At 35.9% G+C, this 22800-nt stretch overlaps 1 protein-coding gene and 1 pseudogene across 7 annotated transcripts in view; both read right to left on the minus strand.

Annotated features, from left to right (window-relative positions):
- LINGO2 (leucine rich repeat and Ig domain containing 2) overlaps positions 1–22800 on the minus strand; it is a 1372285-nt gene that overhangs the window by 886979 nt on the left and 462506 nt on the right. The gene's annotated exons all lie outside the window — the stretch shown is intronic.
- On the minus strand, positions 9050–9230 carry LOC119505819 (annotated as a pseudogene).

Here is a 22800-nt window from a genome sequence, read left to right on the forward strand (position 1 = left end):
GAAAAATTGTTTGTTTTCTTTTTAGCAATAAGAAAAAAATGATAAAAAGAAAAATAACATGTCATACAATACAAAATACTAGCAAGGGCAGCAAATAACACCACTACCAAGAATCCCATATTCACTACCAAGAATCCCATATTCCTCCCCTTCCCCTCTCATATACATTTAGCATTGGCATATTGCCTTTGTTACATGTAATGGAGGTATATTACAATGTTACTGTTGACCATAGACTCCAGTTTGCTTTGATTATGTTTTTTCCTGAATACCATCCCCTTTTCAACTCTCTAAATGGTTGACATTCATTTGCTTTCCCACATGCAAAAACATTTTTATATTTGTATATTTAGTAACAGTCATTGGCCACTCCAGTTTTTGCCACGTTATACAGTCCCAGTCTTTAACATCTATCTTTACCTCTGGTGTCATACATTCTCCTATCCCACCTCTTTCAGTTTACTCACAGACATCTTTGTTCAGTGTACTTACAATACTGTGCTACCACTACACAGTATTATGTTATCTATTTCTGGATCTATGCAATCAATCCTAAACATTCTGTCGTCCTTCAGCATCAAATGGCTGGTCTCTGCCCTCTTTCTATCTCCTGGTCGCCTGTGTTGTCAGCTTTTAACTCCCAAAGTTTGTTCATTAATGTCTGTTCATATTAGTGAGACCATACAGAATCTGTCCTTTTGTTTCTGCCTAACTTCACTCAACATAATGTCCTCAAGTTTCATCCACAGTATTACATGATCCATGTCTTTGTTCTGTCTTACAGCTGCATAATATTCCATCATGTGTATATACCACAGTTTGCTTATCTACTCGTCCTTTGATGGACATTTGGGCTGTTTCCATCTCTTGGCAATTGTGAATAATGTTGCAATAAACATCAGTTTACCAATGTCTGTTTGTGTCTTAAGTTTCAGGTCCTCTGAGTATATACCTCGCAATGACATAGCTGGGTCATATGGCAAATCTATATTTAGCTTCCTGAGGAACCTCCACACTGTCTTCCTGAGTGGTTGCACCATTCTACATTCCCACCAATAATGAATAAGTGTGCCTCCTTCTCCACATCCTCTCCAGCACTTGTCATTTTCTGTTTTTTTTGGATAATGGCCATTCTGGTAGTTGTGAGATGATATCTCATTGTGGTTTTGATTTGCATTTCCTTAATAGCCAGTGAAGTTGAGCATTTTTTCATATGTGTTGGAGCCATTTGAATTTCCTCTTCAGAAAAATGTCTGTTCATGTCTTTTGCCCATTTTTTAATTGGATTGTTTGTCTTTCTATTATTGAGATGCAGGATTCCTTTATGTATTTGGGATACTAAAACCTTATCTGATATGTGGTTTCCAAATATCATCTCCCATTGTGTAGGCTGCCTTTTTACTTTTCTGACAAAGTCCTTTGATGTACAAAAGTCTTTAATTTTGAGGAGATCCCATTTGTCTATTTGTTTTTTGGTTGCTCGCGCCTTGGGTGTGAGGTCTAAGAAACCACCTCCTTTCACAAGATCTTTACGATATTGCCCTACATTTTCTTCTAAGAGTTTTATGGTCTTGGTGCTAATGTTTAGGTCTTTGATCCACTTTGAGTTAATTTTGGTATAAGGTGTGAGATGGACATCCTCTTTCATTCTTTTGGAAATGGATATCCAGTTCTCCAAACACCGTTTATTGAACAGGCTGCTCTTTCCCAGTTGCTTTGGCTTCACTGCCTTATCAAAGATCAGTTGTCTGTAGATGCAAGGGTCTACTTCTGAACACTCAATTTGATTCCATTGATCAGTATATCTGTCCTTATGCCAGTACCATGCTGTTTTGAGCACTGTAGCTTTGTAATATGCTTCAAAGTCAGGTAGTGTGAGACCTCCCACTTCACTCCTCTTTCTCAAGACATTTTTGGCTATTTGGGGCACCTTACCCTTCCAAATAAATTTAGTTATCGGTTTTTCTATTTCTGTAAAGTAAGTTGTTGGGATTTGAATTGGTATTACATTGAATCTGTAAATCAGTTTAGGTAAAATTGCCATCTTAACTATATTTAGTCTTCCAATCCATGAACATGGTAAGTTCTTCCATTTTTTTAGGTCTTGTTCAATTTCTTTTAGCAGTTTCTTATAGTTTTCTATGTAAAGGTCTTTAGAGTCCTTGGTTAAGTTTATTCCTAAATACTTGATTCTTTTGGTTGCTATTGTAAATGGGATTTTTTTCTTGATTTCCTCCTCTTGTTGCACATTACTTGTGTATAGGAACACTACAGATTTTTGCATGTTGATCTTGTAGCCTGCTACTTTGCTGTATTCATTGACTAGTTCTAGTAGCTTTGCTGTATATTTTTCTGGATTTCCTACATATAGAATCATGTCATCTGCAAATAGTGAAAGTTTTACTTCTTCCTCTCCAATTTGGATGCCTTTTATTTCTTTTTCTTGCCTAACTGCTCTAGCTAGAACTTCCAGCACAATGTTGAATAACAATGGTGATAGTGGGCATCCCTGTCTTGTTCCTGATCTTAGAGGAAAAGCTTTCAGTCTCTCCCCATTGAGTGTGATGTTAGCTGTGGATTTTCCATATATTGCCTTTATCATATTGAAAAAGGTGCCTTCTATTCCTATCCTTTGAAGTGTTTTCATCAGGAAAGGATGTTGAATTTTGTCAAATGCCTTTTCTGCATCAATTGAGATGATCACGTGGTTCTTCTGCTTTGATTTATTGATGTGGTGTATTACATTAATTGATTTTCTTGTGTTGAACCAGCCTTGCATACCTGGAATAAATCCCACCTGGTCGTGGTGTATAACTCTTTTAATGTGCTGCTGGATTCGATTTGCAAGTATTTTGTTGAGGATTTTTGCGTCTATATTCATTAAAGAAATTGTACTATAATTTTCTTTTTTTGTAGTATCTTTGTCTGGTTTTGGTATTAGGGTGATGTTGGCTTCATAGAAAGAGTTAGGTAGCTTTCCCTCTTCTTCAATTTTTTTGAAGAGTTTGAGTAGGATTGGTACTAATTCATTCTTGAATGCTTGGTAGAATTCACATGTGAAACCATCTGGTCCAGGGCTTTTCCTTTTTGGGAGCTTTTTGATGACTGACTCAATCTCTTTACTTGTGATTGGTTTGTTGAGGTCATCTATTTCCTCTTGAGTTAATGTTGGTTGTTTATGCTTTTCTAGGAAGTTGTCCATTTCATCTAAGTTGTCTAGTTTATTAGCATATAGTTGCTCATAGTAACTTCTCATTATCTCCTTAATTTCTGCAGGGTCGGTAGTTATATTTCCTTTCCCATTTCTGATTGCATTTATTTGCATCTGCTCTCTCTCTCTCTCTCTTTTTTTTTTTTTTTTGTTAGCCTAGCCAGTGGTCCATCGATTTTATTGATTTTCTCAAAGAACCAACTTCTGGTTTTGTTGATTCTATTGTTTTCCTGTTCTCAATTGCATTTATTTCTGCTCCAATCTTTGTTATTTCTTCCCTTCTGATTGCTTTGGGGTTAGTTTGCTGTTCTTTCTCTAATTCCTCCAGGTGAGCAGTTAACTCTTCAATTTTTGCTCTCTCTTCTCTTTTAATATAGGCATTTAGGGCAATAAATTTCCCTCTCAGCACCGCCTTTGCTGCATCCCATAAGTTTTGATAAGTTGTGTTTTCATTGTCATTTGCCTCGAGGTATTTAGTAATTTCTCTTGTAATTTCTTCCTTTACCCACTGGTTTTCTAAGAGGGTGTTGTTTAGCCTCCATATGTTTGTGAATTTTATGACCTTCTGCCTTTTATTTATTTCCAACTTCATTCCATTGTGGTCTGAGAAAGTGTTTTGTATAATATCATTATTTTTAAATTTGTTGAGACTTGCTTTGTGACCCAACATGTGGTCTATCCTAGAGAATGTTCCATGAGCACTTGAGAAAAAAGTGTATCCTGCTGTTGTTGGATGTAGTGTTCTATAAATGTCTGTCAAGTCTAGTCCATTAATCATACAATTCAACACCTCTGTTTCTTTAGTGATCCTCTGTCTAGATGTTCTATCCATTGATGAGAGCGGTGTATTGAATTCTCCAACTATTATTGTAGAGGTATCTATTTCTCCTTTCAGTGATCGCAGTGTCTGCCTCATGAATTTTGGGGCATTCTGGCTTGGTGCATAAATATTTATGATTGTTATGTTTTCTTGATGAATTGACCCTTTTATTAATATATAGTGTCCTTCTTTGTTTCTTTTAATTGTTTTGCTTTTGAAATCTAACTTGTCTGATATTAATATAGCTACTCCCGCTTTTTTCTGGTTGTTGTTTGCATGAAATATCTTTTTCCAACCTTTCACTTTCAGGCTACTTTTGTCCTTGTGTCTAAAGTGAGTTTCTTGTAGACAGCATATAGATGGGTCCTGTTTTTTAATCCCTTCTGCAGTCTTTGTCTTTTTATTGGGGAGTTTAATCCATTTATATTTTGTGTTATTACTGTAAGGGCAGTACTTTCTACTACCATTTTGTTTTTTTGGAATTTATATGTCATGTCTTACTTTTTCCTTTCCTTTTACCTTTCCTGATAATCTTCATTTCTGAACTCTTCTTCAACTCTCTCTCTCCTGTCTTTTCCTATCAGCCTGTAGCACTCCCTTTAGTATTTCTTGTAGTGCCGGTCTCTTATTCACAAAGTCTCTCATGTCTGTTTGTCTGAAAATGCTTTAATCTCTCCCTCATTTTTGAAGGAAAGTTTTGCTGGATATAGAATTCTTGGTTGGCAGTTTTTCTCTTTCAGTATCTTAAATATATCATGCCACTGTCTTCTTGCCTCCATGGTTTCTGCAGAGAAATCTGTACATAGTCTTATTGACCTTCCTTTCTATGTGATGGATCGCTTTTCTCTTGCTGCTTTCAGAATCCTCTCTTTGTCTTTGACATTGGACAATCTGACCAGTAAGTGTCTTGGAGTAGGTCTATTGGGGTCTATTCTATTTGGGGTACATTGTACTTCTTGAATCTCTAATTTTCTGTCTTTTATAAGAGTTGGGAAATTTTCAGTGAATATGTCTTCTATTAGTCTTTCTGCCCCTTTTCCCCTCTCTTCTCCTTCTGGGATTCCCATAACATGTATATTTGTGTGTTTCATGTTGTCACTCAGCTCCCTAAGACCCTGCTCATATTTTTCCATTTTTTTCACCATCTGTTCTTTTGTGTGTATGAATTCGAATGACCTGTCTTCCACTTCACTGATCCTTTCTTCTGCCTGTTCAAATCTGCTGTTGTGTCCCTCCATTGTGTTTTTCATCTCCTCCACTGTGGCCTTCATTCCCATGAGTTCTGCCATTTGTTTTTTTTAAGTTTATGAATTCTTCTTTATGGTCATCCAGTGTCTTCTTTATATCCTTCAGCTCTTTTGCTATATCTTCCTTCATTTCACTGAATTTATTTAGCATTAGTTGCCTCCACTCCTGTATCTCAGCTGAGCTATTAGTTTGTTCTTTTGGCTGGTCCATGTTTTCGTGTTTCCTGGTATGGCTTGTTATCTTAAGTTGTCTAGGCATCTGATTTTCTTGATTAGTTTATTTTGGAGCTTGTTTTCTGTCTTTTACCTAGGGGTTTTCTTGTTGGTTGGCTTTGTTCTCTGGCCTCTGTTATTCAGTTCAACTTATTCTAGACCTCTAACTTAGGTTCTATTTAGTTGATCAGAAATTTTCCCCTCTTTTTTTTTTCTGTTTCTTGCTCTGCCTCTATGTAACCTTTTTGTGAGTGGGTCTCCTCAGATATGGTCGACCCTAGTCAGATCTTCCCAGTCTAGTTAGGCCCAGGTCTCATTGGGAAGGTATGGAGTTTTCCTGAGAATGAGACCCTCTTATGAGGCCTTTAGAATTGGTACTTTTCCTCTCCTGTCCAGCAGGTGGCGCTTGCCAGCCCGCAGCACCCCCACCAGTGTAAGGAGGTGCATAGACTTTAGTTCTCCTGGTGACTCTGATCCTGTCAGGGGCATGGCTGACTGAAGCCAGAATCTGAATTCCAGCCCCTGGGGTCTGAATTCCCAGAAGGAGGACTGCCAGTTGAGCTGGACCTCCCTCCACTCTCCCAATCCTCAGAACTCCAGTTATCTCTCAGAGGCACTATTCCCTTCTCCCCTCTCCTCTTTGGGGCCTCTCCAGGTAGATTCCTTGGTCAGCCTGAGTTACCAATTAAAGACAGGGGTGGAAACCTTCAGTAGTGAATACAGAACACAAAGACACTGTGGGTTCTTTGTCTCCCCCCAAGCCCAGCCTAGTCCCTCAACCTGGGCTTTCCAATAGAAAATAACCACATATATTACTTTTAGATTTAAAAAAAAAATAGAAAAGAAAAACAAGAAAAAGAAAAAAAGAAAAAAAAAAAAGAGTCTCTTTTAAAAGTCTTTCCCCAGCCTGGAAGTTTTGTCAGTGTCAGAATAGAGCATTTAAAGATATGCTTTGGGCTATTGTCTGATAATTACTCTCCAGCAGCTTCAGTTCCACCCCTGCCTGGGGCTATTGAAATGCAAAAAGAAGCTAGAAGGGACAACATGTAGGGGAAAAAAACGGCTTTTTTTGGAGTCTGGGAATGGGTGCCTGCTTTTATGTGCCCCCACTTCTCGGAGCCCAGCCCTTCTTTAGCACCCCAGCTCCCAAAATTAGTTAATTAATTTGTTAATTAATTCTGCAGTTGAGGCTGGGTTGAGCCTCCCTTCTTGCCCTCAGCAGATTGCTGTTTTTTGTTTTTTTTTCCCCCCTTTCAGGGAGCCGGCAGCAAGACAGTCTGTGAGGTCTGGGTGGGGAGGGGCGCCAGACCCCTGGTCCAGGGAACTTACAATGTTCGCTGTGATCTCAGCTTTTCCTCCAATTCCAAACTTGCGTCCAATGTGTGAGTGGTTACTGGAGACCCCGAAAACACTGTTTCATATAGTTCTTGGGTAATTGCCAGCTGCTCTAGGGGAGAGACGAAATTCTGCTCCTCACCACTCTGCCATCTTGCCCCGCTCCTATCTAGGTGTTTCATTTTATTCTCAAATTCTTCTGAGAAGATATCATTCCCATTTTACAAATGAAGAATCTTCCTCATTCTTGCTCATCTGGCAAGTGTTCGCGTCTGCACTGGAATATCAATGTGCCTGCCACTAAAATTTCAGATTTTTTTTGTGGAGAGAAATGAGTCCAACAAGACAAACAGCAGTGTTTCCCAGAATACCAAGATGAGAAGAATCACTGAAAATCCTTGTTAGAAAGATAATTTCTGGGGCCTCATCCAGATGGACTAAATCTAAACCTGCAAGGCAGGGCCCTAGGGAAGCTCAGGGTTCTTGAACACTCCAGGTATCTGCAATCATCAGTGAGGTTTGTGAAATACCTCCATAGAACACAGAGTTTCATATTCTGTATTTGGTTTTTTTTAAATAGCAATTGTTTCAGTACAAACAGAATTGTTTTTTACAAACAGATCCCATAACATTAAATTTCTATTAATGGCAAGTAGAATCAGTAATTCTGAGTATTTTTTTAAAAAGTTTCCTCCATTATGCCATTAAAATACTCACAGAATCTCAAAAGAAGAGAATATTGTGAAAGTATTTAAGGCAAACAATGCAGCCCATCTCAAATGGACATTTACTGTATTCACTAGAATAGATCACAAAATGTTAAACATTAATGTTAATGTTTACATACATGTTAAGATTTTTAAAAACAAGTATAAATAAAGTAAGCCCCTTTTTAGGACACAGAGTGCAACAGTGAAAAGAACAAAGCCTGTGGAGTTAGAAGATACAAATTGAGGCCCATACTTCATCTAGTAAAAGTTCTGTGACCTTGGGCAAATTTCTTAAATTCTCTGTGCCTTAATATCCTCATCTCAATAAGATAAGATATAATATTATTTTCTTTGCAGGGCTTAAATTCAATATTTTCTTTGTAGGGATTTAAATAAACAAAACATGATAGCTTATAAATTAACTGATACAAGGTTATAAAAATGTGAGCTGCTATTTCAATTATGATGTTAGCAGAAGTGAGCTGCTTCTTCTCAGCCAAGTCTAATCCCATGAAAGTTTTCTAGTTCTCTACCAAGCCTGAGAGACAAGCAATTTACAGGAAGGCAGAAATGAAGCTATTTCACCGGAGATGTTATCATTGCCTCTGGGTGAGATGCTAAACTAGAATCTCTCCCTTTGTATTACCAGCTACCTAGAAGGATTTTAAGATCTATAAATGTTCTTCAATATAGGAAAATGGAGAAGGATATCATTCTAATGTTTTATCATTCTCTCCTATATGTCTACAATAAAGCTCTAATACGCAAAGTTATTTCTGACAATTTACACTAGTAGAGATAATAGCAACCTCATAGATCTTGAAAATCATCAAAGTCGGTACTTTAAAAATGGTGTTGGACTGTCTTGTCAGCAATATAATAGGTACATTTACTTTTGATACATTCTTAATAAAATGTGAATGAAAACCATAATGGCAAAATTATTATTTATAATATATATTATAAAAATATAAATATATAATATAAAAACTATATATAATTATATACTATATTATTACAATATAATTATATAATTTAGTATAAGTAAAACTTCATAATGGTGTAATACTTATTTGGAGGCATGATGTGACCTGCAATCATTTTACCCATTTTATAACTTGAAATAAAAAGGGCTTAGCAAAACGTCTTAGCCATGCTGTTTGTGATTTATGAGAATCAGCTAACACATCTGGGGTAAAAGGTCTGGGTTCAAATTCCATCTCTCAGTATATTTGGCAAATCATCTAAATGTTCTGTATTTTAGCATATCTTTTTTTTTTAAAGAGATAAATATAACTATCCCATAGATGAGACGTTATATTCAAAACCACAACGTGATCCACCAATTGCAGTAATAATCATGGTGATTAATAGGGTATAAACTCAATGATGGTGCTAATGATCCTTTAGGTGACTTTTTTGCTTAAACAGTTTATTTATAATCTCGATAGATCCCATATATTTGGAGTGTGTCCTTGTAAAGTTATGGGAACTCTTCAGCCATCATAGTTACATACACTTAAATCAGATTTCCTTCTTTTCCTTAACTGGAACCAAACTTAGAAAAACACTTATGACTCAGGTATCCATTTTTATGTCATGCCCTTGATCCTTCTCAGAGTCCCATCTCTCTGATATTAAACTGATAAGAGAAGATACTACACTTGCTTTTGGCCAAAAGGCCAAGAAGCGAGAGTTCATCTCTTTGAACTCCTATAACTTCACAGATACGAAAAGCAGAATTTTCTGTCAGAAAGCACACTGGTTTTGGAACCAATAGAGCATACCGGTTTTGTATTCCAATTGTGACAGGACCACTTACAGGCTTGGTAATCTGAGATCTCTGAACATCTCTTATGAGATCTATAAAATGCAGTGTTGTAAATATTAAATGAAGGAATATAAAGATTAATATATGGTTAGTACTCTATATAACTGCCAACTTTATTAATTTACAAGAATCTGCTTATTAAAAGTGTCTGTTTTCTATGAAGCTGGTTTCCAATTACCCCATTTTGGTGCCACTATTTGGATAGATATTTCTGGTACATTCTGGGTTGCTTGGACAAGTAACCAGCTAGAGCTTCTAGCTTCTGCTCTCTTCCAGGGAGATGGCTGCACCTGAACTCAGTTTCCCCAGAACAACTGGCAACCTTCTCAAAGTGGGAGGGGCTACAACTTCCCCGGAGTGCCAAAATCACTAACCCAAAGGTGATGGGTTATCCCAGGCAACTCCTATATAATCTGACATCCAAACTCAAACTTCCTGTTTCCCAAATAGTCTGCTTCTCCCTGGTCCAGTCAAGGATGCTCACATGCTTGCCCTATAAAACAGAAGGACCACAAGAGGTAGGGCCATCCTCTGGGAATCTAAACCAGTTGTGACTCCAGCCTTCACCTCGGTTCTGCACGCTTCTCCCTGAAAGAAGGGTGGGAGAACACATGCCGTAGGTTTGTAAATTTCCCTCAAAAAGTCCACTCCTTAACCCATGGGTTGTAGCACTGTGATAACTGCCCCAACCCATGCCGTTCCACAGTCATCATCTGCCTCTCTGAGCAACATTTTTGGAGAAGTTTTATGTAATGTATATTCTTATGTTAGCATCAGGCTCCCCTTGCATTTTTCCTCTGTTGTTTACTCCTCACCATCTGGAACGTTTCAGAAAATTACTTAGGTAGAGTTCATCTTAAAATGGCAAGTCATCTTTTCCCTAAGGCCACTGTTTGCCTATAATACAATGGTGCATTTATGTGCCAATTCAGAAAACATAGTGACCAATGATAGAGAGTATCATTAATTTTTATTTATGTAATAATGCTCTCTTACTAGAGCCATTTACTAACTGCCGATATAGTGAGATTCCAAGGAAATCTTAAGTGATTTCTGGATCACCCAAATTCAAGAATGTCTCCCAATCTACAAAAAAAAATATTCTTTCCTTACCTCATATTTGTTGCTTTTATAGAGCAGTGAGTAATTTTCATTAGTCCCATCGAACAACCTTGCATTTATTTTAGTACACTATGGCCTTATCAATTTTTAGGGTGTTATTTTTATTTTAGAAGGATTCTTTTTTTTTTTTTTCCAGTTCCTGCTAGTGATCCTCCAGTAATTGTTTTCATGACATTCCAATCAAGTCTGAAGTGCTCTGATAGAATGTCAACAAAATGTCAAATACTAGGGGAGAGGCTCTCTAAGTATTATGGTGACTGATTGCTTATTTGAATCTTTCTTCTCCCAACTGTTACTTGGATGTTATATCAAGGAAGATGGGAACTGTAGAGGAGATATTTTGAATATAGCAAAGGCTGTCTTGTATAACTGTATTTTATGTAAAGCGGAAAAAGGAGGTAGAGAACAAGCAAGCCCCTGGGTAGGTTACTGATGGGAGTATCACCTATAAAATATCCATGGCTTGCAGGACTGTCAGGAAAAGTAAGCCAATGAGAGTAGCCCATGGCCATGAGGTTTGAGCAACACTGAGCTATCAGCCCAGGTTGCTTACTGGTAGCCCAGTCAGGGCTTTGGATTGGAGAGCAGCAGTGCTTCTTCTAACAATTTGAATTACCCAGATATATAGGGAGAATTTGGAAGGGGATAAACATAGGGTCAGTCCTCTCTTAAAAAAATTGCTATTCAGTCTAAGACATACCATTATCTACCACTTTCAATGACAAATTCAGCACATTTACTAAGAGTTTATCATATGCTAGATAATACAAATGAATTTGTCATACACTAGGTTATACATATATATGCTAGGTTACATTTCCTGCCCTCAATGAATTTACTGAATGGAAAACTCTAATACAATGTTTTATATATTCTTAGCCAGTAATAAAATTTCCAATAAGAATATTTTTGTTTCTGGAAGAAAGTATCTGATTTTTCATAGAGATTCTGGGCATAAATACAGTCAAAATTCAGAGTATTCTTATAGCAAAGCAATCATTCAATTAATTATTATTAAAAATAATTATTTTAATTATTAAAAAATTATTTAAAATGATTACTTTTTAAAGAGAATAATAATCCACCAGAATTTGTTCAACAAACTATTGAAAATGTTTGGCCTACTTGAGTCATCCCAGAGAGTAACTATCTATAAAAGTTATTCATAGGTATCTTTGCTCAGTCTGAGAAAGGGAAACAAGATTTTCAGTTAAGGAATTCAACATTAAAAACAAAAAACAAAAAACACCTGTCTTCTCTTTCCTAAAAGACATGTTAAATTTTCTATTATATGTATCAAAACTTCATAAAGAAATATTCTTTGCAAAAAGATAAATTAATCCTAGGATGTATTTGCTTTTAACAAAGGAAAAAGAAAATGACTGGGAAAATAGGTTTTAGACATTTCTCAAGCCAAAGTGTCTCTATTTAAAGCAGCAACCCAGTGCCCACCACAGATTACAATCATTTTGCCAGTTGGCTGAATAACAGCTATTGAACATCCACAGAGCCTGAAAGTGCTGCACTAGATACCCTGAGGAGATACAAAGGAAAAAGTCAACTTGATCCCTGCCCTTGAGGAGTTTAAAGTTTAACAGGAAAAAGGGTGGGCTCATATGAAAAAAAAAAAAAGAAATTGTTAAAAGAACATAAATAGTAACCATCTCTTCATAGTTAAAAAAATAATTCTACTTCCTATGGCCTGAAGAAGATAATATTAACTATGCTTAATTTGGTCAAAGAAAAATAAGAAAAATGACTTCTTCTACTGATATTCTTAAGAAAAGTAACATCTTTCATTATGTGTCAGTTAATAATGGCATTTCTGCTTTCTGAAGACCAGTATGAGAACTTATAATACCAAACAAAATTAACTCTCCTAGACTGGTGTTGACTGAAACATAAATATCTTTTTAAAATGGCTTTTGATATTTATTTATTTCTGTTTTAGTTGTCCTATTTATAAACCATACCTGTGTGATGGGATCTGTTATTATTTTAGTGCCATGGGGATGCACTTGTAAAAGCAGCCTAACTACAAAATAGGCAAACAAACAAAAGAGGGAAGGGAAGAGAGAGAGAGGGAAGAAGGGGAGTTGGGGATGAAGGGAAGGAGGGAAAGGGGGAGGAAGGAAGGGAGAAAGGGAACGAAAGAAAGGAGGTGAAGGGTAGGAAGTGAGGAAAGAAAAAAACAGAAGGAATGGAAAGGAATGGCAGGGAAAGAGGGAGGGAGGTAAGGGAGAAGGAAGGGGGAAGGAAGGGGGAAAAAAGGAAGGAAAGAATATTTTTGGAAAGAGAACAGCTCAGTTCTAATTCCAACTTTCACCTTGTTAGTAACTTTCACTAGGTCACAGTGTCCACTTTAAAGGAAAGATACTACCTACTCATAGTTTATTTTATTATGAAGATTAATGGTTTAAAACTTGTCTGTCACAGTCTTTTTTTATCTTCTTGTTCCAAAAAAAACCAGAGACATAGAAAATGATGCAAAATAAATATATACTTTATTAAGTTATTATATGACAAATATCTATCTTTCGAAACACAACCCAGGTCAAGCAAAAATGGAGCTTTGCCAGCCTCTCCAGAAGCCCCTCTGGTTACGTCATGTCAATCACAGTAGCTCCCCTTCAAAAATAACCACTGTCCTTAATTTTATAATAATTACTTCCTTGAGTTTCTTTCTGGTTTTATCACCCAAGTATGTGTCTTTGGACACTATAGGTTAGTCTTGTCCATTTTTAAAAGTCTGATGTGTCTTTTAAGTATCTTATAATCTACAGTTTTCCCTTACATCACTTTTTTTTTTCTTACCAGTTGCTGTTAAACAACAAAGTCCATTTACCCTGCAGATTACCTAACAGTCTGGATTTTTTTTTTAATATTACAAACACATTGTATAGTTTAACATGCTTTTCTGTCCTTTATATGGGTTGGACTCAGGTTTAATCCCTTTGACAAGACTACAGACGGTGCCATGTCCTTTCATCAGGAGGGACATAATATATATCTAGTATTTCTCCTTTGTCGTATTAGCTGATGCTCATTGCAGATCCATTTATTTATCTGAGATTGCAAAATAGTGGTTATTTGAATTCTATCATTTTGTTTTAATTTATTAGCTGAAATAATTTTATAAAGACGCATTTTCCTTATACAGAGAAACTATCCCTGATTTGATTGCCCAGTGTTACAGATATATTGGAAGGGTAAAATAAATGCTTGATATTTTCTCTTTATTTGACAGTTTGCAAGGTAATGAACTGATTCCTTGTCATCCTGAAAAAGTGACCAACTGGCTTTTTAATATAATTCTGAACTCAGGAATTTAAACATATTTTATAGGTTTCAATACATTGAAGTTGGCATCTTTATTTAAGGTCAATTTGTTCCATCTTTGACTAGTGGGCACCCCTTCACGTTGGCTCTCAAGTCCTTTTAATATTATTCTATTAGTGTTAGATATATTCTTTGCTACTTGGTGCAGCAGAATGTTCCAAGCTTTGTACATTTCCCGTCCCAGACAAAGATCAACCATTCTCCAAGAAGCCCTATTTCCTGTAGTGGGAAATTGTACTCCAAGAATGCAAAGCTGAGCACTAATGATGTTCATTATTAGGAACTGTCATTATTCTAGACATTATCAGTAGATAAAACTAGGAGATACACTCACACATCTACGCACACATTTATATACATACATATTTACACATATGTAAATATATATATTTAAATGTCATCTCATAAGCGTATACTATAATTTTCAATTCAAATATAGTACTAAATGGTTTTTACAGAACCTTTTCTGTACTTACATTTCTATCTCCTCCTTCTACACTGAGAATCTTGATTTCCACAATCATATAGTATGACAGAATTGGAATATACTAAAATTTCTTTATCATATTTGCTTTATCCAATACTATGCACATAATGAGTCTTATAATACTCCTACTACTACAACTGTAACTCAACTTTATCAGATTGAGAATGCTCTAAAGGACACAGCAATAAAATCAGAATATTCTAAAATCTTTCATTTATTTTATCCCATACTATACATACAACAATCTGAGTATAACAAGAATTATAATTATAATTCTGAATACTTTTTTGTATATGCTATATTTATATCTCTTCCTGTTTTTTAATTTAATATTTGTTCTATCTCTTCATTTTCAAAATAAAGCCATACATAAATATTTGCCCATTTTTAGTCCTCATTTAACCTTAGATACATAGGTAAGTAATCTACATATTTAATGCTCAGAACAAGCCCTTCATGTCATTATTTCTAAGGCATTTTGCTTATATGATGCTTATTCTCTAACAGATTCTTCTTCAAAAAAAAAAAGTAAATGGAAAGAATATCACCTTAGTTCTTGAATGTTGATAAATATTTCTTCATGCCCTTTATACTTTAAAGTAAGGGTTACTGGGTAAAAATATATTTGGCTCACATTTTCTTTACTTGGAATACTTAAAAATTGTTACTCCATTTTCTTCTCATACAAGGCATTGCTGTTAAAAAGTCCGATGATAATCTAATGTTCCCTGTAAGTCACATGCTCTTTTTGCCTAAATGTCCCTTCAATTTTTGTTTCTAAATTTCAGTACTTTTCTTAGAAAATCTTGATGTTGGCTATTCTGGGTCATAATTCTCAGGTATACAGTATGTTCTTTAAATACGTGTCTTCAAATCTTTTTTTAGGGAACATTTTCTTGAATTATAATTCTTGATTTATTCTTTGCCTCTGCTCTTGTTTACTTCTTCAGGCATTCCTATCATCCATAGGATGGGTCTTCTCCCATCTTCAATCATTTAAATATGCTTTCATTTTCTGTAAGGATGTTATACTGTACCTTATTCAATTTTTAAAACAATAACTCTGTTTGGGCTTTTACCTCAGTGCTTTTCTATTGCTCCTTTTTATGTTAAATTAGTTTCCCTGTTAAACAGGCTTTTGGTCAGGATAGCCTTTCTAACTTCAAAGATTCCCCTCTTCTGTTGGTTTGTGTATCGTTAAACATACAGTGGCTTGCTTTCTGAAATTTCCTAGCCCTATTCCTCTCTGGCTCAACTGTTTCTTACCTGTTCTATATTGAGTCCATTCCCAGCCGTTTCTCCCTGGTGTGGGGCGCTATTCATTATTGAGAGTTCACTAGGGCTAGATCAGTCCAGCCCTTCAGCAATTCTTACTGGGTACCACTCGCTCTCATTTGTGATTAGGGTTGGAAAAACCCTGTCTCTTTTCTGCAGCTATTCTCAAATTGGCCCACTGTGCCTTTTAGGGAATACTTTTAGCTCTTTTGGAACTCTCTTATTAGAAGTCCTTCAGACTTCCCATGGTTTTTCTCTGCTTCTTGCTGCACAGATGCTGATACAAGGTAGGTTTTGTGGCTGATTGTAAATGCTGTACGTGGATTTTTGTTTTGCTATCTAGTTACTCTTTTACATGGGAATTTGGAAATATCCAAAAGTATGCCTTCATTGCCACTTCCATCTTGCTAGAATTCCACACCATGGGCCTCAGTAGCTTATAGTTTTACATTTTGTGTTGATCTAAGTTTAACTGAATAACAGAATAACTTATTAAACAGAAAAATTCCTTGTAAACATAATTTTTATCAAAATATACTGATGTTACAGTATGCATTATTTATGCAAATATGCATGCTGCTATGTAAAGCAGGACACATGGAAGGGGTGGGAGTGTGACTGTCATTTCTTAGTATGACCTATACAAAGAATAACTGGTTCAAGGAAGTAGTGATTGGTTAGACCAAAGGACAGAATCTCCTCCAGTAACTTTACCTTCCTTTACTTAAGTGCTGTATATCCAAAATCATCCTGGTTTAATGGCAAAACTAAAAGACATTGATTTAGACACAGACAAGGATCACCTACCTATAAGTGTTCGCATTAGCCAAATGCACACAGCCATTTGCTATCAACCTGATGTTATCATCAAGTCAGACAAACTGCTTAATTACCCACTCTCTTACTTAAAAGGAAACACTTTCAGCAATTTCACCCTTGATCTGAACATTAAAAGTGCTCCCCTTCTATTTCTATGGGCAGCTCACAGAGTTCTGTAGGAAGATTCCATTTACAAGCAGTACTCATTAAAAGACGAACTTCATAAATTAAAATCATTAAGAATAAACATATGGAAAAACTGTTGCATGTGTCTTTTGTTGTTCATGTGTCTTTTTTTTTTTTTTTTTTGGTTTTGTTTTATAAATAACCAGGATTTGAAAACAATGCTGCTAAAAACTCTTTCAACATTGCTCCGTTGCCTTCCAGCAGTGAATATTACAGCTAGGAGATATGGTGCTCATTTGTCTGTCTCTTTCTGAGACCAAGATCCTTTCCTTCCTGTTTTTCCCCTCCTTTTTTTTCCGAGGGCAGTGGTCACATAGGTCACAGAGGTCAAAATTATGAGGTTTGGAATCAACCAGACCTTAGAGTCCCAGTAAAGCCACTTAAAACTTATGAGACCCAAGGAAATTTATTTACTCTAATACTTAGCATTCTCATTAGTAAAATGGGAATAAATGTACCTAACACTCAGAAGTTTGTGAAACCCAGTGCCATAGAGCACATAAAGTTAAAGGTCAGTAGCATATTCAGCACAGAGCAAGCATTTAGTAAATGTTAGCTATTATAATGTATTATTATTATCATTACTATTAGTTTTGATCTTAAGAATTCAGATATCTCCCTAGGGTATATGTAATACAGACCTTTTTCAATAGACATAAATAGCTTGGTAAAACTTTTCATTTTCATCAGTCATCACATTATGACATTTTATCAGCATTACCTTGTTACTTCTCTGTATTCATGAAAATTGAATCCTCTAGGAAGGCAAGGAGTATGTCCACCTGGTTCTCTACTGCATTCTCAATACCTAGCATAGTACCTTGCAGAAATACAATGAATTAACAGTTTACTTTCCCATTTATCTAGGTATGAGGAAAGAGATGCCTTGGATATCTAATGGGGAATCTGATATCTCTCCATTAGTAGCATCTCCATTGAAAACCAGCCTTCCCATGCAGAAAACCCTGGAGTTCTCTGCTGAAGAAAGTTTCATGTATGTAATGTCAACAACACTTTGGTTACTTCAAAGCAAACATGAACAAGCAGTAAAATGAGAAGCCAGCCTAACAATTCTTCAATAAATGAGTGGAAAACCATAGTCTAGGCAGTTATTGATATTACTAAATGGCCCTTGATAATTGCCCACTGTAGCCGAAAGCATAGCCTAGTTCTTCCAGGCCTTGCATTTTCTTTAACTCTCCTTTCATAGACTTTAGCACTATATACTCCCTTGTTTAGGAGTAACAGCCTTCGTATGCAAGCCAGTAGCACACTGGATATATCCTTCCCAGTGATACTTCAAGACAAAAATTAACTCAAAACTGCATACCATATTGATAAATACAAATAATCAGAGAGGTGATCTGAGGCTCAGTTAGTCAAGTAATATGCTTAAGATGGTACAACTATTAGTCTATAACATGAATCCAGATCTTCTTAATCCAATTCACCCACAATGGCATGTCACTGAAATGCAGAAGAGATTTGAACCTCTTGATTCTAAACCCCTCCCATAATATCCTGTTGCCTTGAAAGAGCAGTGAGTAAATGCCATTAAAAAAAATCAATATCAGTGGAATGCTCAGTTATGTTAAAAATAAGTATAAAGCCACAAAATTTCCCCATATACAAAGATAAAATATTTTAGGGACAACTATTTATGTCAGGTAAGGGGATACAGAATTCTGTTTAAACAGAAAAAGGATAGGATAAAAAGAAGGATATTTCCTTCCAAATTCCATATGTCAGAGCCTGTGTTTCCAAGATTTTAGGTTTATCAATTATTCATGCTGCTTATTTGTACAATACTATTGATTATTCACTGACTAAATAGAAAGATGATATTTTGTTCTCAATGAAAACTCACGGCACATGCTGAAGGAATCAAAATTACATTGTGGGGAGCAAAAACTATAGGACAACTCAATTAGGGAGGGGGTCAGATATGAAAAATTAAATTTAAAAGGACTTTATGTTAAGGCTGAATATTTTTCAGACATGAAAAATAATGTGGAAGTCAGACTGCATCTGGGTATAATTCTGTGGATTCTTACTTATTTTAAAGGAAACTTGGTCTTGAGTTTCTGCAAGAAAATTGTAAGAGAATTTGATGATCATGTAATTGATGTTTTCATGAATATATGTGGATGAAAATTCAGTTGATAGGTTAAAAGAAATGTGAACCAACTCTCATTTTCAGTATATTTATTAAGCTACTCTTCATGCATATACTCTTTCTTTTTAGGCTCTTCAGTTTTGTAAATCCAGGACTTCAACTATTTTTTTGGCAGCTTTCTACTTTTCTATTTTTCTACTTTTATTTTGATAAGAGAGTATGAGCTGCATAACAAGAACAACTTCCTATTCTCAAAAAGATTTTTTAGACAAAATACTACAGATATCTAAATCATACTGGAATAAGTTTGGGATAACACTTTCTAAAACATTTATTCTAAGTAGAAAAAAAAAAAAAAGAATTGTTGGGTTCCTCCTGAAATTAAATATATGTTTTGTTTTTAGTGGAATTTATTTGGCCAATGCCAAGATGCACACCATAAAAATCACATGCTTTGTCACAGAGCAAAAATTAGGATTCTTTTACACACACACACACACACACACACATATATACACACATACAGACATATACGCATACATGCGTATGTACACCCACACACACATATAGGCATTCATATATATTATACACTATATTTTCTTGTTTTATGTATGATACCATTGGTATGCATTACCTATGATTTAAAAGATAATTTGCACTCAACTAAAGTAAAGTAGAGGAATTAAACCTTCCTGGCACTAGAGGTCACTAAAATCAGATTACAGTTACAGTGACTGCATTTCTGCTAAATCCACAAGAGAGGGAGTTTACTTAATCTGCAATCCAATATGCAGGAATAAAGGACTAAAGTAAACTGTTTTCAGGAATATCTAAATCACAGCACAAAGCATTAAAATACTGGGGCTTAAAAATAGACAGAAAATCAACAGAATTGTGGATTTTCAAATCAAACTAATAATAGGGAAATTAATGTACCCCTATTTATAATAGCTGTATACATTCATCTAAAATGAAGCCATTGGACCTTACACTTCGTTGTTTATTTTTGTTTTGTGTTTCAAAGATCACATAAAAACAAAATGCCAAATAAATAGCTACAAACTCTTTTAGCATACCTAGGAAAAATTATGTCAGTTATGTAGAGGAAAACAAACATGAGATTAAGAAAATTACAAGACAGGGTGGTGGGGCCAGTGATTATTTGAAGATGCTGCTGCTACTGGTGCTGCCATCAGAGTGGCCAGAGGTGACCAGTGGCGGTGGTCAAGCGTGCCTTGCAGAGAGCAGCTTTGCTTGGAGGTCACTGGCTGCTAAATCTGACTGTGGATTCTGTTTCTTAGCACAGGAAGCTTCCTAGGGCTTTGTTTGGGAAACATCACCAGATTTTCTAATGGCTTTCTGTTGCTGCTACCTAGCATTATGCAGGTGTACCATCATTTGATTTGGGGATGCAGATCATTAGCTTGCTCCTTTCAAATAGACATCAGTTCCATTTGGGAATTTCACTGGTGTCTGGGTCAAGTTTCTCAGCCCTAACTGTAGTGGAATCTGTGTGTACTTAAGTTTTGGATCTTCAGACTGCATGCTGTCAGTTTCCTAAGCAGCAGGATAGCCTCTTTAAACACTAGAAGTCAGGAGATACAGGTCTTTGTCACTTATGTTCTAGATGTCAAGGGGAAAAGGGAAGGCCTAAAATTCTCTGTATGTTAAAGAGAGATAATTGTATGCTAGGTAATCTCAAATATTTTACATCAATGAGTCCATGTGAGGCCTGCCTAAGTAGATGAATTGCATGAATGTTCTGTTAAGAACTGTTAAAGAAATCAGTTTGAGAAATTTTCAAAACTGATAACTTTGGTACTTCCTGGGCTATTCTACAGGTAAAGATATTGGTAGTTTTTAAATTTTAAATTTTATTATGTCATGTGTTTAGGAAAATTTTCTCTCTCTCCATGTTTAGAAAGGCTGGTTTGTTATATTTTAGGTCCTAGTTGTGATATCTTTAATGAGCAAAAGGTTAAAACACCATATGTATCCTATTTTACTTCAAAATCCTGAATAATATTTGAAGTTCTAAAGGGTAGGGATCAGGGATTACCATATCACCAGTATCTGGCTCACAGTAAGCATTCAGAGATCCACCATTGAAAGAGTAAATTTACATCTCATATTGGACTATTCTTGAATCCCTGTTTGCATATTGCCCTGAATATGACAATGATTTGGGATTCTGAAGGAGCCAGCTTGTGTAGTACTTTTGTTATTGGTCAACACCTAGCCCATGAATTTGTTCCTGGCTTTTGTGGGGAGAAAGTAAGCTTTAGTAGTCCTTCTGGCAAGAGAACACATTACGTATAACCCAAAGAGTAGGGCAAGTAGCCAAAAAATGGTTAGAACAATCTCCTTTCTCTTCATTTTTTTCTGACTATTACAGGATAGCCCACAAATCATTAAAAAAAATCACACTTTATTTTACAGAAATTTTGGATTATCGACCCAAATTTTATCGAGAAACATTTAATTGTCCTGCCTATTCTATAGAATTGTTGCAAGAAAATAATGTATGGAAATTTTGAAGAGTGTAAAATATTTATTCAAATTCAATATTCAAACATTACTATGTTAACCAGTAGCTATAATCCTTCTACAGAGTATTTATATTTCTCAAAGGTAAAAATCTGCAAGGAAATATTCTGAGCAGGTAATCCTGCAGAGATTCTTTCTATGCATTCTCCCTTCCTCTCTTCATCTCACAAAAATCATTAAGGTATCCGGTATCATTTTAGGCTCAGGGAGTAAAATGTTGAGTTAAACAGACATTGTTCTGCCCTCACAGAGGTTACAGAAAATCAGGAAATACTGTCAATCTAGTAAACAAGCAATAATGATGAAGTGACATTATGGCTATTATAGGACCCAGACAACACACAGACCTCTTCTTTTTTCTGTCAACTTGTCATTAGAGGATACTCGATACATGTTTGTTAAATGATACATGTTGAACTGACAATGAAGCCAGTCAGCACTGCAGAAGAAAGGAAAGGATGGGAGACACAATAGTTTAAATACTCTTTCCGATGCTGAGCATTTCGTGCAAGCAAAGAACCATGCACTTGGTAAAACTAGAAAAAGGTAGGCAGGGCCTTACTCAACCACCAGTCTCCACTCCCAGGAATTAAAATGACCACTCCATTTTGTGAGCTATTGAAAGATGGAACAGTTGAAACATCATTAGGGAAAAAAAACAAAGCTTTCTTCATCACAGACTGTATGGCAATACCTACCTTTTGCCCATAAACTCTCTAAACAGACATATTTTGATTTTGCTTTTCAATGTCAAGAAGTCACAGGCAAAGTCCGCCCTAACTCGAGAGGAGAGCTGTGCAGGCACATGCATAGTATGATCTCACACAAAGAATTTTGTGGTCTAGGGAAGAGCATAGGGCAGAGAAAATCTCATAGGGTGGGGTAGGAAGTTTTTGTAAATTTTTTGATCCATCGGGGGCTGAGTTGTTCTCATTAAGTCCTGCCTATAACTGAGCTTGCTCTGATAAGCTGCCAAAACAACTGGCTTCCACATGTAGGATAGTTCAAAGATTCAAGGTACTGAATCCAATTTTATTTTATTTTAAAATCCTGATTTATCTCTTTCTGACAGCACTTCCTACATTCCTTCTGGCTTCTTGCCACATTAGAGAGCAGTAGCGAATGTCAAGTTTTGATGGGCACCACGGGGACCTTTCTCTATAGTCCATAGTCCGTGTGGGTCTTTCTGATATGATTGATTGTGGCATAGAGGCATCCTCCATATAAATATTAATGGCTTCAGCAATTACTCATTACTGAATAGTTGATTGTGATTCCACATTTCTGACTTCTACTTAACAAGCATTTCCTGTGATATTTTATTTTCTCCTCTCATGTTAACTAGTATATACTCATTTTTATTTTTATCTTTCACATTTAGGTAAAATCTTTCCTGCTGCCACTCTAATTGAGATTTGCACAAGGCTTTTATAAGTCATAAGAAAGAGGATGGAATGAAGAACATATGTGAATTTTTCTCATCAATAACTCAGGAAAACATCTCATCTTAACACAAGGATATGAATCAATGTGGCCAAGGAA

This window comes from Choloepus didactylus, chromosome 10 (assembly GCF_015220235.1).
Source record: "Choloepus didactylus isolate mChoDid1 chromosome 10, mChoDid1.pri, whole genome shotgun sequence".
Classification (NCBI taxonomy): domain Eukaryota; kingdom Metazoa; phylum Chordata; class Mammalia; order Pilosa; family Megalonychidae; genus Choloepus; species Choloepus didactylus.